This window comes from Engystomops pustulosus, chromosome 11 (genome assembly GCF_040894005.1).
Source record: "Engystomops pustulosus chromosome 11, aEngPut4.maternal, whole genome shotgun sequence".
NCBI lineage: Eukaryota > Metazoa > Chordata > Amphibia > Anura > Leptodactylidae > Engystomops > Engystomops pustulosus.
Window position 1 is genome coordinate 38,067,331 of NC_092421.1, and position 16,631 is coordinate 38,083,961.

General features: G+C 44.5%; 1 protein-coding gene across 7 annotated transcripts in view; it reads right to left on the reverse strand.

Annotated features, from left to right (window-relative positions):
* Positions 1-16,631, reverse strand: part of GRID1 (glutamate ionotropic receptor delta type subunit 1) — a 1,020,611-nt gene that overhangs the window by 70,531 nt on the left and 933,449 nt on the right. The window lies entirely within an intron of this gene.

Genomic DNA, 16,631 nt, shown 5'->3' on the forward strand with positions numbered 1-16,631 from the left:
GTGAATCTGAAAAACAGAGGGCCTCTGGTAACAACCCCCAGAGACATTCTGGCTCATTAGCATAATTCTAAAAGTTGTCTTTAGAAAGAAGGAGGCAATGCATAACAAATGTAAGATGATGACAGTCACAGTGCCTGGGTCTATGAGTAAGAGTCCCTGGGTTACTATGATGGATTTTGAGGATAGATTTCCTTAAATAAAATTACTATATCCTACAGTTTTTATCAAGGCCACTAGTCAAACAAACTGTAGATGTTTTCTACACAGAATTAATTTCATTTACATCACAGACAAGACTGGCAGGATTACAATAGCAAAAAACAACCTATGGAAATGACCATCACTGATGCCCATTACTGACAATATGACTTATCTACTCCACTCACCACGCAAAGACTGTATTGAAAACTCCATAGACCTCCCTTGGCCTCCTGAAAACCTCAATAGTAAGTGCTACTACTACTATAAAAAAATGCTGTGAAAAAGGCTCAAACATGATAGTAGCTACAATCTAAAATCAAAACAGATTAGATAAAAGTGAAATGTTTTGTCATCTGTTTTACCTCGCACAATTGAAAATTGATAATTAGAGATGAGCGAACACTAAAATGCTCGGGTACTCGTTATTCGAGACGAACTTTTCCCGATGCTCGAGTGCTCGTCTCGAATAACGAACCCCATTGAAGTCAATGGGAGACTCGAGCATTTTTCAAGGGGACCAAGGCTCTGCACAGGGAAGCTTGGCCAAACACCTGGGAACCTCAGAAAAGGATGGAAACACCACGGAAATGGACAGGAAACAGCAGGGGCAGCATGCATGGATGCCTCTGAGGCTGCATAATCGCACCATTATGCCAAAATTATGGGCAACAGCATGGCCATGACAGAGTGACAGAATGAAGCTAGATAGCATCTAAAACATCCAATAATTGACCCTGACACTATAGGGGACGGCATGCAGAGGCAGCGGCAGCAGGCTAGAGAGTGGCATGGCGACATACCCTAAATGGACTCAGGCTTCAAACCAATGGGTGGCAGAGAGGAACCAAAGGAGGTGAGCAAGAAGCGCTCAAATAATATCGGTACATGATAAAAGTTTGCCAGTATATTTTGTGGATTACACAGCAGGGTGGCGACAAAGTTAACATGGAAGCCATGAAAACAACCCAAAATTCTGCCTGACACAGCTCGTTTGATAAGGGGACCATGTATGGAGGCAGTGAACTAGTAGTAGATTAAAGGTGCTGCAGTTAAAACTATGTTAGTTGGATCTTGGCATGGAGCTGGCGCTCCGCTGCCAGGCGAGCTTTCGCCAATCCAAGCCCCTGTCTCTAGGCTACTCCCCAAACAGCACTTCTAAGAACCTTTTGTATAAGATCAAGTGTAGTAGCGTTCTTATAAGTTTAGGATATGCCGGGTGAGGGGAATGTAAACAGATGCGCAAGAAGCGCTGAAATAATATCCCTAAATGGTAAAAGTTTGCAAGTATATTTTGGGGATTACACAGCAGGGTGGCGACAAAGTTAACAACTTTGATGTGGAATGCCCTGTAATAGCTCTTGGGCGGTGTGCCTTTTATCGCCTAGGCTCAGCAGTTTCAGCACCGCCTGCTGTCGCTTAGCGACGGCACTGCTGCTGTGCCTAGAGCTACCGACTGATGGCGCCATGCCCACGGATGGTAATTCGGAGGAGGAGGAGGTGGAGGAGGGGTGGGAGGAGGTATAGTAGGCCTTTGAGACCTGGACCGAGGTAGGCCCCGCAATTCTCTGCGTCGGCAGTATATGACCAGCCCCAGGGTCAGACTCGGTCCCAGCCTGCACCAAGTTAAGTGTAGTAGCGTTCTTATAAGTTTGGGATATGGCGGGTGAGGGGAATGTAAACAGATGCGCAAGAAGCGCATGATGCGCATGGAGCTGGTGTTCCGCTGCCAGGCGAGCTTTCGCCAATCCAAGCCCCTGTCTCTAGGCTACTCCCCAAACAGCACTTCTAAGAACCTTTTGTATAAGATCAAGTGTAGTAGCGTTCTTATAAGTTTAGGATATGCCGGGTGAGGGGAATGTAAACAGATGCGCAAGAAGCGCTGAAATAATATCCCTAAATGGTAAAAGTTTGCCAGTATATTTTGGGGATTACACAGCAGGGTGGTGACAAAGTTAACAACTTTGATGTGGAATCCATGAAAACAACCCAAATTTCTGCCTGACACACCTCGTTTGATAAAGGGACGATGTATGGAGGCAGCTATATGGACGACTTTTGGAGGTAGCAATGGAGACAACGTGTGGAGGCTGCTATGGAGACAATTTAATTTGGATAGTGCCTGTATGTGGCAGTCCCAAAAATTGTTCAAACCAGAGGAGCAGGTAGGTGGCCCTGCAGTAAAATGGAATAGATTGAGTGCCTGTATGTGGCAGTCCCAAAAATTGTTCAAACCAGAGGAGCAGGTAGGTGGCCCTGCAGTAAAATGGAATAGATTGAGTGCCTGTATGTGGCAGTCCCAAAAATTGTTCAAACCAGAGGAGCAGGTAGGTGGCCCTGCAGTAAAATGGAATAGATTGAGTGCCTGTATGTGGCAGTCCCAAAAATTGTTCAAACCAGAGGAGCAGGTAGGTGGCCCTGCAGTAAAATGGAATAGATTGAGTGCCTGTATGTGGCAGTCCCAAAAATTGTTCAAACCAGAGCAGCAGGTAGGTGGCCCTGCAGTAAAATGGAATAGATTGAGTGCCTGTATGTGGCAGTCCCAAAAATGTTTCAAACCAGAGGAGCAGGTAGGTGGCCCTCCAGTAAAATGGAATAGATTGAGTGCCTGTATGTGGCAGTCCCAAAAATTGTTCAAACCAGAGGAGCAGGTAGGTGGCCCTGCAGTAAAATGGAATAGATTGAGTGCCTGTATGTGGCAGTCCCAAAAATTGTTCAAACCAGAGGAGCAGGTAGGTGGCCCTGCAGTAAAATGGAATAGATTGAGTGCCTGTATGTGGCAGTCCCAAAAATTGTTCAAACCAGAGGAGCAGGTAGGTGGCCCTGCAGTAAAATGGAATAGATTGAGTGCCTGTATGTGGCAGTCCCAAAAATTGTTCAAACCAGAGGAGCAGGTAGGTGGCCCTGCAGTAAAATGGAATAGATTGAGTGCCTGTATGTGGCAGTCCCAAAAATGTTTCAAACCAGAGGAGCAGGTAGGTGGCCCTCCAGTAAAATGGAATAGATTGAGTGCCTGTATGTGGCAGTCCCAAAAATTGTTCAAACCAGAGGAGCAGGTAGGTGGCCCTGCAGTAAAATGGAATAGATTGAGTGCCTGTATGTGGCAGTCCCAAAAATGTTTCAAACCAGAGGAGCAGGTAGGTGGCCCTCCAGTAAAATGGAATAGATTGAGTGCCTGTATGTGGCAGTCCCAAAAATTGTTCAAACCAGAGGAGCAGGTAGGTGGCCCTGCAGTAAAATGGAATAGATTGAGTGCCTGTATGTGGCAGTCCCAAAAATGTTTCAAACCAGAGGAGCAGGTAGGTGGCCCTCCAGTAAAATGGAATAGATTGAGTGCCTGTATGTGGCAGTCCCAAAAATTGTTCAAACCAGAGGAGCAGGTAGGTGGCCCTGCAGTAAAATGGAATAGATTGAGTGCCTGTATGTGGCAGTCCCAAAAATGTTTCAAACCAGAGGAGCAGGTAGGTGGCCCTCCAGTAAAATGGAATAGATTGAGTGCCTGTATGTGGCAGTCCCAAAAATTGTTCAAACCAGAGGAGCAGGTAGGTGGCCCTGCAGTAAAATGGAATAGATTGAGTGCCTGTATGTGGCAGTCCCAAAAATTTTTTAAAACAGAGGACCGGGTAGGTGGCCCTCCAGAAAAATGGAATAGATTGAGTGCCTGTATGTGGCACTCACAAAAATTGTTTCAAACAGAGGACCGGGTAGGTGGCCCTCCAGAAAAATTAAATGCATGAAGTACTATAGCAAGAGCCAGTGGGCCCTGTCAAAAAATAGCCATTTTCCTCTGCTTTACTGTACAAAGAGGAGGAGAAGGAGGAAAATGAGGAGGAGGAGGAGGAGTGGATCAATTATTCAGGTTGAGCTTCCTTCACCTGGTGGAGATTGGAAATTCTGAGAAATCCAGCCTTTATTCATTTTAATAAGCGTCAGCCTGTCAGCGCTGTCAGTCGACAGGCGTGTACGCTTATCGGTGATGATGCCACCAGCTGCACTGCAAACCCGCTCGGACAAGACGCTAGCGGCAGGGCAGGCAAGAACCTCCAAGGCGTACAGCGCCAGTTCGTGCCACATGTCCAGCTTTGAAACCCAGTAGTTGTAGGGAGCTGTGTGATCATTTAGGACGATGGTATGGTCAGCTACGTACTCCCTCACCATCTTTCTGTAAAGATCAGCCCTACTCTGCCGAGACTGGGGACAGGTGACAGTGTCTTGCTGGGGTGACATAAAGCTGGCAAAAGCCTTGTAAAGCGTACCCTTGCCAGTGCTGGACAAGCTGCCTGCTCGCCTACTCTCCCTCGCTACTTGTCCCGCAGAACTACGCACTCTGCCGCTAGCGCTGTCAGAAGGGAAATACTGTTTCAGCTTGTGCACCAGGGCCTGCTGGTATTCATGCATTCTCACACTCCTTTCCTCTCCAGGGATGAGAGTGGGAAGATTTTGCTTGTACCGTGGGTCCAGGAGAGTGAACACCCAGTAATCGGTGCTGGAATAAATTCTTTGAACGCGAGGGTCACGGGATAGGCAGCCTAGCATGAAATCTGCCATATGCGCCAGAGTACCAACGCGTAAGAATTCACTCCCCTCACTGGCCTGACTGTCCATTTCCTCCTCCTCCAACTCCTCCAACTCCTCTTCTTCTGCCCATACACGCTGAACAGTGAAGGACTCAACAATGGTCCCCTCTTGTGTCTCGCCAACATTCTCCTCCTCTTCCTCCTCATCCTCCTCCACCTCCACCTCCTCCGATATGCGCTGAGAAACAGACCTCAGGGTGCTTTGGCTATCAACAAGGGAATATTCTTCCCCCGTCTCTTGTGACGAGCGCAAAGCTTCCGACTTCATGCTGACCAGAGAGTTTTTCAACAGGCCAAGCAGCGGGATGGTGAGGCTGATGATGGCGGCATCGCCACTGACCATCTGTGTTGACTCCTCAAAGTTACTCAGCACCTGACAGATATCAGACATCCACGTCCACTCCTCATTGTAGACTTGAGGAAGTTGACTGACCTGACTACCAGTTCTGGTGGAAGTTGACATCTGGCAGTCTACAATCGCTCTGCGCTGCTGGTAAACTCTGGATAACATGGTCAGTGTTGAATTCCACCTCGTGGGCACGTCGCACAACAGTCGGTGAGCGGGCAGTTGGAGGCGGCGCTGCGCTGCCCTGAGAGTGGCAGCATCTGGGCTGGACTTCCTGAAATGCGCACAGATGCGGCGCACCTTCGTGAGCAAATCAGACAGATTGGGGTATGTCTTGAGGAAACGCTGCACTATCAGATTTAACACATGGGCCAGGCATGGCACATGTGTCAGTCTGCCGAGTTGCAGAGCCGCCACCAGGTTACGGCCGTTGTCACACACAACCATTCCCGGCTTGAGGTTCAGCGGTGCCAGCCACAGATCAGTCTGCGCCGTGATGCCCTGTAATAGCTCTTGGGCGGTGTGCCTTTTGTCGCCTAGGCTCAGCAGTTTGAGCACCGCCTGCTGTCGCTTAGCGACGGCACTGCTGCTGTGCCTAGAGCTACCGACTGATGGCGCCGTGCCCACGGATGGTAGTTCGGAGGAGGAGGTGGAGGAGGGGTGGGAGGAGGAGGAGGCATAGTAGGCCTGAAACACCTGGACCGAGGTAGGCCCCGCAATCCTCGGCGTCGGCAGTATATGAGCAGCCCCAGGGTCAGACTCGGTCCCAGCCTCCACCAAGTTAACCCAATGTGCCGTCAGCGATATATAGTGGCCCTGCCCGGCAGCACTCGTCCGCGTGTCCGTGGTCAGGTGGACCTTGTCAGAAACGGCGTTGGTCAGGGCACGGATGATGTTGTCTGACACGTGCTGGTGCAGGGCTGGGACGGCACATCGGGAAAAGTAGTGGCGGCTGGGGACCGAATACCGAGGGGCGGCCGCCGCCATGAGGTTGCGAAAGGCCTCGGTCTCTACTAGCCTATAGGGCAGCATCTCCAGGCTAAGCAATCTGGAGATGTGCACATTAAGGGCTTGGGCGTGCGGGTGGGTTGCACTATATTTGCGTTTCCGCTCCAGCGTCTGGGGTATGGAGAGCTGAACGCTGGTGGATGCTGTGGAGGATCGTGGAGGCGACGATGGGGTTTTTGTGCCAGGGTCCTGGGCAGGGGGCTGACTAGCAGCTGACACAGGGGAAGGAGCAGTGGTGTGCACGGCCGGAGGTGAACGGGCTTGTTGCCACTGAGTGGGGTGCTTAGCATTCATATGCCTGCGCATACTGGTGGTAGTTAAGCTAGTAGTGGTGGAACCCCTGCTGAGCCTGGTTTGGCAAATGTTGCACACCACAGTCCGTCGGTCATCCGGTGTTTCCTTAAAGAACCTCCACACTTCTGAAGATCTAGCCCTCGCCGCAAGAGCCCTCACCACGGGAGCTTCACTAGTTGACAGTGGCGCTGATGCACCAGCTCTGGCCCTGCCTCTCCGTCTGGCCCCACCACTGCCTCTTCCAACCTGTTCAGGTCGAGGACTCTCCTCCGTCTCAGAAGCACTGTGTTCACCCGGCCTCTCAACCCAGCTTGGGTCTGTCACCTCATCATCCTCCGATCCCTCAGTCTGCTCCCCCCTCGGACTTCCTGCCCTGACAACAACTTCCCCACTGTCTGACAACCGTGTCTCCTCATCGTCGGACACCTCTTTACACACTTCCACTACGTCAAGAAGGTCATCATCACCCACAGACTGTGACTGGTGGAAAACCTGGGCATCGGAAAATTGCTCAGCAGCAACCGGACAAGTGGTTTGTGACTGTGGGAAGGGTCCAGAAAACAGTTCCTCAGAGTATGCCGGTTCAAATGCCAAATTTTCCTGGGAGGGGGCAGACTGGGGGGGAGGAGGCTGAGGTGCAGGAGCTGGAGGAGTGGCGATTTCGGTGACATGGGTGGACTGCGTGGAAGACTGACTGGTGGTGGACAAATTGCTCGAAGCATTGTCAGCAATCCACGACATCACCTGTTCGCACTGTTCTGGCCTCAACAGTGCTCTACCACGAGTCCCAGTAACTTCAGACATGAACCTAGGGAGTGTAGCTCTGCGGCGTTCCCCTGCTCCCTCATCAGCAGGTGGTGTCTCACCCCGCCCAGGACCACGGCCTCTGACCCCTGCAGTAGTTGGACGCCCACGTCCCCGCCCTCGTCCTCTACCCCTAGCCCTCGGGTTAAACATTTTTAAAATGAGAGTTATAACTTTATTTTTTTTTTTACTTTTTTTTGTTTTTTTTTGTGTTTTTTTTTTTTTTTTGTGTTTTTTGTTTTTTTTTGAGTTTTTAAAACCAAACAATGCTATCCTATTGCTATGGCTATTTTCTAGCCAAGTATCAAAGGAAGCACAGTACTATGCCAGATGAGATGACACTGAGTTATTGCCTAATAGAAATCCAACCCCTACTGAATTTTGCCACTTCGGCCTTTGCTATGGATATGTGCGCCACTAAGCGCAGAACACAGCGGTCGCAAGTCCCACTACAAATTGCTCAGAATTGGCAAGTACATGCACTGCAGAAACTACAGCCACCAGCAGATCAACCAGAAATCAAATATATAGAACGCTACTGTAGGCTTCAAGATCAAGAAGCTGTTTGTATTCTCCTATGGCTATTTTCTAGCCAAGTATCAAAGGAAGCACAGTACTATGCCGGATGAGATGACACTGAGTTATTGCCTAATAGAAATCCAACCCCTACTGAATTTTGCCACTTCGGCCTTTGCTATGGATATGTGCGCCACTAAGCGCAGAACACAGCGGTCGCAAGTCCCACTACAAATTGCTCAGAATTGGCAAGTACATGCACTGCAGAAACTACAGCCACCAGCAGATCAACCAGAAATCAAATATATAGAACGCTACTGTAGGCTTCAAGATCAAGAAGCTGTTTGTATTCTCCTATGGCTATTTTCTAGCCAAGTATCAAAGGAAGCACAGTACTATGCCGGATGAGATGACACTGAGTTATTGCCTAATAGAAATCCAACCCCTACTGAATTTTGCCACTTCAGCCTTTGCTATGGATATGTGCGCCACTAAGCGCAGAACACAGCGGTCGCAAGTCTCACTACAAATTGCTCAGAATTGGCAAGTACATGCACTGCAGAAACTACAGCCACCAGCAGATCAACCAGAAATCAAATATATAGAACGCTACTGTAGGCTTCAAGAAGCTGTTTGTATTCTCCTATGGCTATTTTCTAGCCAAGTATCAAAGGAAGCACAGTACTATGCCGGATGAGATGACACTGAGTTATTGCCTAATAGAAATCCAACCCCTACTGAATTTTGCCACTTCGGCCTTTGCTATGGATATGTGCGCCACTAAGCGCAGAACACAGCGGTCGCAAGTCCCACTACAAATTGCTCAGAATTGGCAAGTACATGCACTGCAGAAACTACAGCCACCAGCAGATCAACCAGAAATCAAATATATAGAACGCTACTGTAGGCTTCAAGAAGCTGTTTGTATTCTCCTATGGCTATTTTCTAGCCAAGTATCAAAGGAAGCACAGTACTATGCCAGATGAGATGACACTGAGTTATTGCCTAATAGAAATCCAACCCCTACTGAATTTTGCCACTTCAGCCTTTGCTATGGATATGTGCGCCACTAAGCGCAGAACACAGCGGTCGCAAGTCTCACTACAAATTGCTCAGAATTGGCAAGTACATGCACTGCAGAAACTACAGCCACCAGCAGATCAACCAGAAATCAAATATATAGAACGCTACTGTAGGCTTCAAGAAGCTGTTTGTATTCTCCTATGGCTATTTTCTAGCCAAGTATCAAAGGAAGCACAGTACTATGCCAGATGAGATGACACTGAGTTATTGCCTAATAGAAATCCAACCCCTACTGAATTTTCCCACTTCGGTCTTTGCTATGGATATGTGTGCCACTAAGAGCTAAACACAACGGTAGCAAGTCCCCCTGCTAATTCCTCACAAAATGGTAAAATATGCAAATTAAAATAAAAAAAGTAGAACGTTATTGTAGCCCTAAGAAGGGCTGTTGGGTTCTTTGAGAATCACTCCTGCCTAACAGTAAGCTAATAGAACACCCTAACGCTTTCCCTGAGCAGCAGCAGCTCTCTCCCTAGCGGCATCCAGAGACAGAATGATCCGAGCAGCGCGGCCAGCAGCTAGTCTATCCCAGGGTCACCTGATCTGGCCAGCCAACCACTGCTATCGACGTGTAAGGGTACCACGTCATGCTGGGTGGAGTGCAGAGTCTCCTGGCTTGTGATTGGCTCTGTTTCTGGCCGCCAAAAAGCAAAACGGCGGGAGCTGCCATTTTCTCGAGCGGGCGAAGTATTCGTCCGAGTAACGAGCAGTTTCGAGTACCCTAATGCTCGACCGAGCATCAAGCTCGGACGAGCATGTTCGCTCATCTCTATTGATAATACATTCCATTTAAGTTCAAGTGCTATTCAACTATCATGTATAAAAGGTAGAGTAAACCTACTTAACCATTATTAAAACTTTTTTTATAAATTCTTCTCATTTGCACTCTTTTACAGCATGCCACTTAATTAATAGACAGAACGATCTTGCAACCTGAGAATCATAAAATTCTTTGCATCTGAGAATTTCATAGCCAGAAGCTAGAAAATGTTCAGCTCAGCCATTTGACCTTATATTAAAATGGGCATCAGCTGTAATTTACTCTGTGATATAAAGCAGTAATTGCCAAGAGCTAAGTAATTGACCATTTGTACAAGCATATCAATAATTGGAATGATCTTCGAGAGTCATTCTTAAAACCCATATCACATAGGAACCAGAACTCAGATCTTCCTTTCTGCCTGCGGGCTAAGAAGTGTAAAAGTTCTTCTAGCTTGATGAGTGGCTCTAAACAGCATATTTTGTTCTTGGGGCCGTATATATCTGGATGTAACATAAGGTTATCCTTGGGTTCATATCCTTTAAACCTTACCCTTAGTTTATGTTATCAGTGTCTGATCAAGAGGGAGCTAAGTGTGCAGTTATGGCACATAGCTACTGTGCTGAGAATTAAGCCATCTGTTTCTGGATCCATTTACAGTGTTTAACCAAGGCCAAACAGAAAATCCACATGGGGATTGGTTATTGGACCACTATTCATCAGATGTTGATGGTCTCTGATTAAGAAAATTATGAACAACTCATATGTTATCTGTAGTCATGCAACCCAAGGGACCATGACAAATGAGACACAGAACTAAATACTACATAAAAAACACTCCGAAATCAATTCCAGTTGGAAAGTTAAATTTGGAGAGATGAATAATAGAACATTCATTAGTTTGTTACATCTGTGGCTTACATCATGGAACCTACAAGGCAAATATTCTAAAGCTGTTTAAAATCGGGACAACAAATATTTTCAGACTGGCATCTGAAAAAGTTGAACCTAAGAAGACACCAAAAATAAGAGGAGTGTACAACCAAATTATGCTATGAAAACAATCCTTATGATAATGGTGGAAAATTATATCGAAAAAGATAAAAACACATTTGACAAAAACAAAAAATTCCTCAAAAAAATGATTTAATTGATTTGCCTATATTTTTTAAATGATCTATTCAGGCCCCAATCAAATCAGTCCAGACTGGGAGGTTGTGGAAGCTGTGACCAACTGGAGCCCTTTCTGCCATGGCCTGGTGCTTAGGCCAAGTCACAGCAAAATTTATGCCAAGATCGGGCGGCTCTCAAAAAGTGGCTAGTGATGCTCTTCAAGGTGGCAACCTTTCTGGAAGTTTGGAAGCAGGAAGACACAGAACTGAGCCACAGAACCATAGCATTGCCCCATTGTTCTTACCAAGCCCCTTTTTGAGATCCTGCCGTGGGTGGGACAAAATGCCAAACCTTGCCAGAAGGAGCTCCAAAAAGCCAAACATGGCTGTCACAAGCTCTGAGCCTTGGAACTTCTGGATTATAAACTGCTAGGAAAACTAAGATCAAGCAGAATCAAACTTTCATGAAATTCCAATTTGTCCAATTTGTCCTCCTTTGTCCTGTTGAAGCACACATCTATTTCTAACATGACATTGAAAGTTAGAATAGGAATCAAAATATGAATCAATAAAGTTAAGTACATATATTATAACTCTGATAAGTGCATTAGACTGGAGAGGGCAGTAGAGCCCAATGGAATTGCTATACCGTCATTATTATTTAAAAAAAAAAAAATGAATAATTTTACTAAAACAAAAAAGGTGTCTAATGAAATACAGAAATTGATTATTTTAAATATTTCATAATTTTTGTGTATGATAGTATGTGTTCTTCCCTGCCAACTATATGATAGGGCCTATCATGTGGCAGTTCTAATATAATTACCTTCTTGTGTAGAGTAGCTTTTGGTTACATCAATCTTTAGTGACTGGTGGTAATTGTTACTGCTCTTATACATTTATGTATATATGTAATTGTGTTGACATCCTCTATACATGCACAGTAGTGGTTAAACGGCTTTGCTGCAACAATAAAATTTACCAAAACTGAACAAAATTCGTCTCATGCTTCCCTTCTTGTGGCCACTGACCTGCTGCAGCAGTCACATGGATGGACAAGCACATCATTCCTGCAAATGGCAGCCGACAAATCCAAGGGCAGAATTTAAATACCTGCGGCACATTCACCTCACCAATTTTCTTGAGATTGTCAATAACATGATGTCATCTGAAGCAACGATCCCAGTACAAGTGGCGGCAACTGAGTGGTGGTGTGCACCAGCAGCTGGAATTTTATACCACTGGTAGCAATTAAAAAGTTAAATATATATATATATATATATATATATATATATATATATATATACTTCAGGAAATGCAAAAAACAGCACACTTCAAGTAAAGTCCACTAGGGGCAGTGGGTGCACGCTCACAGGGACCAGGCCCCAGGTCCTTCAATAGCAAACTCCAGAAAAGTAAGCAGCACTCCAAAACAGCAATGGTTAAGTGATGAAAAAAGTGTTTCTTTTATTCCATGCTTCAAAGTACAGTGAAGTACAGCGACGTTTCGGCTCCAAGGAGCCTTTTTTTTTTCCTTGGAGCCGAAACGTCGCTGTACTTCACTGTACTTTGAAGCATGGAATAAAAGAAACACTTTTTTCATCACTTAACCATTGCTGTTTTGGAGTGCTGCTTACTTTTCTGGAGTTTTATATATATATATATATACACATTTTTTTTTTTTTTGCTTTGCTAGTGGAATCCTTCATAACACAAATAATTGTTTGAATATACTTTCATTTTTATTCTATACCAATATATTATAGATTCTGTGTAAAGATACTTTAGAAACAAAGAGTGATCCTTCTATCTGGTTTTTATCTTGTGTAAGTTTCCATTTAACCTCTGATACAGATGAGTGCAATTTTTCCAGCAATAAATGGTTATGTCACTTACCGGTTTATATTTTACGGTTATCGAGTCACACCTAAATGAGCGGAGCAATAAAATTTTAACTGCTCTTATACTTCAATCATTCAAATAGAAAGGTAATGTGGCTTGATTTTGCAAGTGCTTGAAATTAAATGCCTGTTAGGAAGATGAAATCTAAATGTGGATTTATGGACTCATATGTGTTATCGTGTGACATCATTCATGCCTACATGCGTTTCTGATCGAGGATGGAAACATTTTCATAGTGCTGTAAAAAAGATTTTCATACAAACGTTTCATACAAAAATGTAATAAATAGCATTAAATATCATGTTAAAAGGATCTGGTCACCGCTGTTTGAAAACAATTAGCATTAGAGAGGCTCTCATAGTGTCTTATGGCCTTGATCGATGGTCACAAGTGGAGAAAATGAACTTTGATTCTCTGCCTCAAGCGAGTCGGACGCTTGAGTCTAGCAGCCGCTTCCTCAGCACGTCATCAATTCCTCCTCATTCCACTCTCCCTTTCCGATGTGTCACTTGGCCATCTCACCGAAATCACATATGTATAAGCCACTGTAATGAATAGTAAGCATCTGAGCGTTCTGCAACTTCCTCTGCCTCAATAGACATGCGCAGCTTTTCTCCTTTTGCATTCGCAGGGAGGCGGCAGAAGGCGTGAACCACTCAGGTGCTCACTGCTCAAGACAGCGGCAAGCAGCTTATGCGCTTAAGACTGCCATGGGCCCTGGGCTGCATTAATATTATAGCCCCTTGAAGTCTGGAATTCATTTCTTACATATGGGACTAGAATCAATCAATAGAGAATGTGTCCTTACTACATGCTTTCAATCTGCAGTTTCAGGACCTTTGGAAGACCTAAAAAATCCTGAAATGGCTCTTGTATACATGATTATTGAGAGCAGGAACAGATCTTCAACGATTTAGTGGGTAGTTTTAGGAGGTAATTGGCTTCCTAGAAGGCTTGGGCCCCAGAATACTGACCAAACTACTTACACTATAATCCCCTATTGGTCAGGGCTTCTATAAATAAACAATGAGGATCTCTGTTTTTACCTTTGCTCTGGTCCAGTGGAGTACACGCCTTCCCTTGTGGTCTCTTCTAGCAAATGGGACTATAGTGTGCTTCTGCTGCAGCTTATTAGTGCCCTCAGCTGAACAACCCCCACACCAGGGATAAACTGTAACAGTCAAGTGTTGTCAATGATCCATCAGCTATGCAGCCTCTGTTTACAAGCACAGAATTCCAGTCAAAGGAAGGAAACTCCTGGTTTGGACATCAAAAGCTTCATCTAAAAACTGAATGTGTGAACACTCCCTGACGAGCTGCAGAGTGAAATAACCCTAGATGCCTGAAAAAGCTGTGATGTCTGCAGTCCATTGGATCAGACCAAAATATGGGCCTCTTTCCACGCCCTGCCCACAATTGTGTGCAGGAGAATTTAACCAACTTCTAATGGAAGATTAGGAAAAGGGAGAAAGAAGTGATTGGTGGCAATGACACCTTGGATGTTGAAGTTTTTCTGACCTCAATATCTGACTTTTATACATTTTATGAGTTGTGTCTATTGCCCTTACCAACTTGATGTAGAGCATGCAGTGCTCCGCCGAGAAGCTTGAGCTTTACATACCTCAGTGTACCTTCGTATAAACATCAATTTCCATTCTAAACAGTATATTTCATAGATAATATTGCAGATATATCATTTGTAATATAAAAGAGCTCTATATAAAGATTTATTGCTTTTTGGGAATGCGTCTGTCATGTAGAACACAATCTATGGTCATTGTTAGTAGTCAGTAATAGAAGATGATGTAAAAAGTTACACATCTCTATGGATTCACATTGCTTCCAGACAGCACAGCTGTACCTGGAGCCCAGGCACAGCAGTAGTGTAAAAGATGTACGCAAGTCAGCCCTGTGGGATATCTGATTTTTCAGTCTCCTTACTCTTGCCTCTCCAATCATAGATAGATTGCTTTCCGACAGAAAAAAAAGTGTTGCTGGTGCCTGGATTCCAATTGTGAGGCTACTTTATCACTGTGTTATTGAAAGCATATCGCCTTTCACGCTATCAGCCAAGCTCGAGTCCAAGAATCTGTTTTTACCAGTTAAGTTGCGTGCTCTATTAAATGCTATCTAAATCCAATATGACAAGATAAGCCATGTATGTAACATCAATTAGCCGTTATTAAAACCTGGCTAGAATAATAAACAAATAAAATATGATTGATGAAGCTGAAAAACTATGACAATAAGAAGTAAAAATAGAAAAAAATGCCATATGATTGTGCGCACTTGTAATGCATCCATTGTACAATACAGAAAAGTGTCCCGTACAATAAAGCTATTACTGATGTAAGATACCGGCAGACAACAGGCTCTTCCTCACAAATTTCTTTGTATAGACCTCCTATCTGTTCCATCTCATGTGAGAAGAATTGTCGAGAGAATCAATTTTGATTGCAAGGAGAACACAGGTGGCTAACAGAAGCTGATGTCCAAACAGATGAAGAGAAATATATGGTAGAATATTATTACTATTGAATAACAGAGGTAGCAAAACTAAACATAGCTTCTATACTTTAGTTACAACAAAAGCCACTGAAATAGTTATATAGTATGCCACACTGTTTCATGGCTCTGTGTCAAGGCATTGCCACATCTATATATCTTACAGCCTTGTTATGATTGGCCTTACTGCTTAAAAGTGTGTCCACTCGGTTTAGAGCCATTTCCATTTCTTAGGCTCCAACTGGCCCAAAAAGGTGAATTCCCTTGGGGGCCTAGGCCCTACTTGAGAAGTGCATGGCAGACAATACTCCCTGTACTTTTCAACCATGTTATGCATGTAGAAATATAGATAGATTATTCGATAACTTTAGTATAATGTGAATAAATTAGGTGACCAAGAAGCAGTTTCTAGCCAAGCAGTATAATTTTTTTCTAGGGCTCATGGTTTTTCAGCCTGTTGCGAGACCCAATTTACTAACCACCTTCCAGCATTATTCTACTGCCTAAGGCCCCTTTCACTCTTGTGTTTTTCACACACGTTTTCTGCGTGTGCTTTTGACGCGCAGAACTTGCATTGCACTCTGACCCATTGTAACCAATGGGTCTTTTCAGACTTGCATTTCTCTTCACGCACACACGCGTGTTTTTTTTTACGCGCGTTTAAATCTCGAAATGCTCTATTTTTGCAAGTCATGCGCGTGAAAAACGCACCATACAAGTCTATGCAGATGCATAGAGCCCAGTCCTGAGTCCATTTCACGCGCATTTTCCGCGCGTGAAAAACGCCTTGAAATTGCATTGAAAACGCGCGTGAAAAACTGAGACACTGAACAAACTCTGACTGAAAACTGATTGCACTCTGATGCAAAATGTGCGTTTTTCACTGACCAAACACTGATCGCACCCTGATCAAACTCTGACGTGATCTGCAACGCAAGTGTGGAAGGGGCCTAAGTCTTGTTGTTGTTTGGTCTTGTTTCCCTGTCTCTGTCTCCCTCACAGAGCTAATAGGACCTTATTTAAGGCAAGAGAGAGTCACTAAGCTTTCATAAGGGATGCTAGGATAATGACAGTCCAAGTAAGTTTATAGGAAGAAAGTTACTACAGAAAAACAAAAATATAGGACCCTAGATATCCCAGTCCAACAGTGCAGCTCTACTGGGTAAATTTAGGTATATTTATAGGCTAAAAATACTTCATATTGATCTTTAAAAAAACAAAAATCTGTGGCACATTACTTATTTTTTCTACTTGTAAAAACTGAGATTCTGTGAAAGAGCATAGTCTAGCATGACCTTTGGGTAAAAGTTCTGAACAATGCTTTTATGGAAAGGTGAAACATTGATTAGCTATATAACTTTTTGATGGAATAAATGCAAGTCTTCACTGGAGTGCTACCTCACATGAATTTTTTTGCCTTTATTTTGGAAAGGCCAGGCAGCCTTACTGGTCTAGCACCCTCCAACATTTTTGCACATGCTGCTCCACATTGTTTTGATTTTTAAAATAATTTTCATTTATACTCT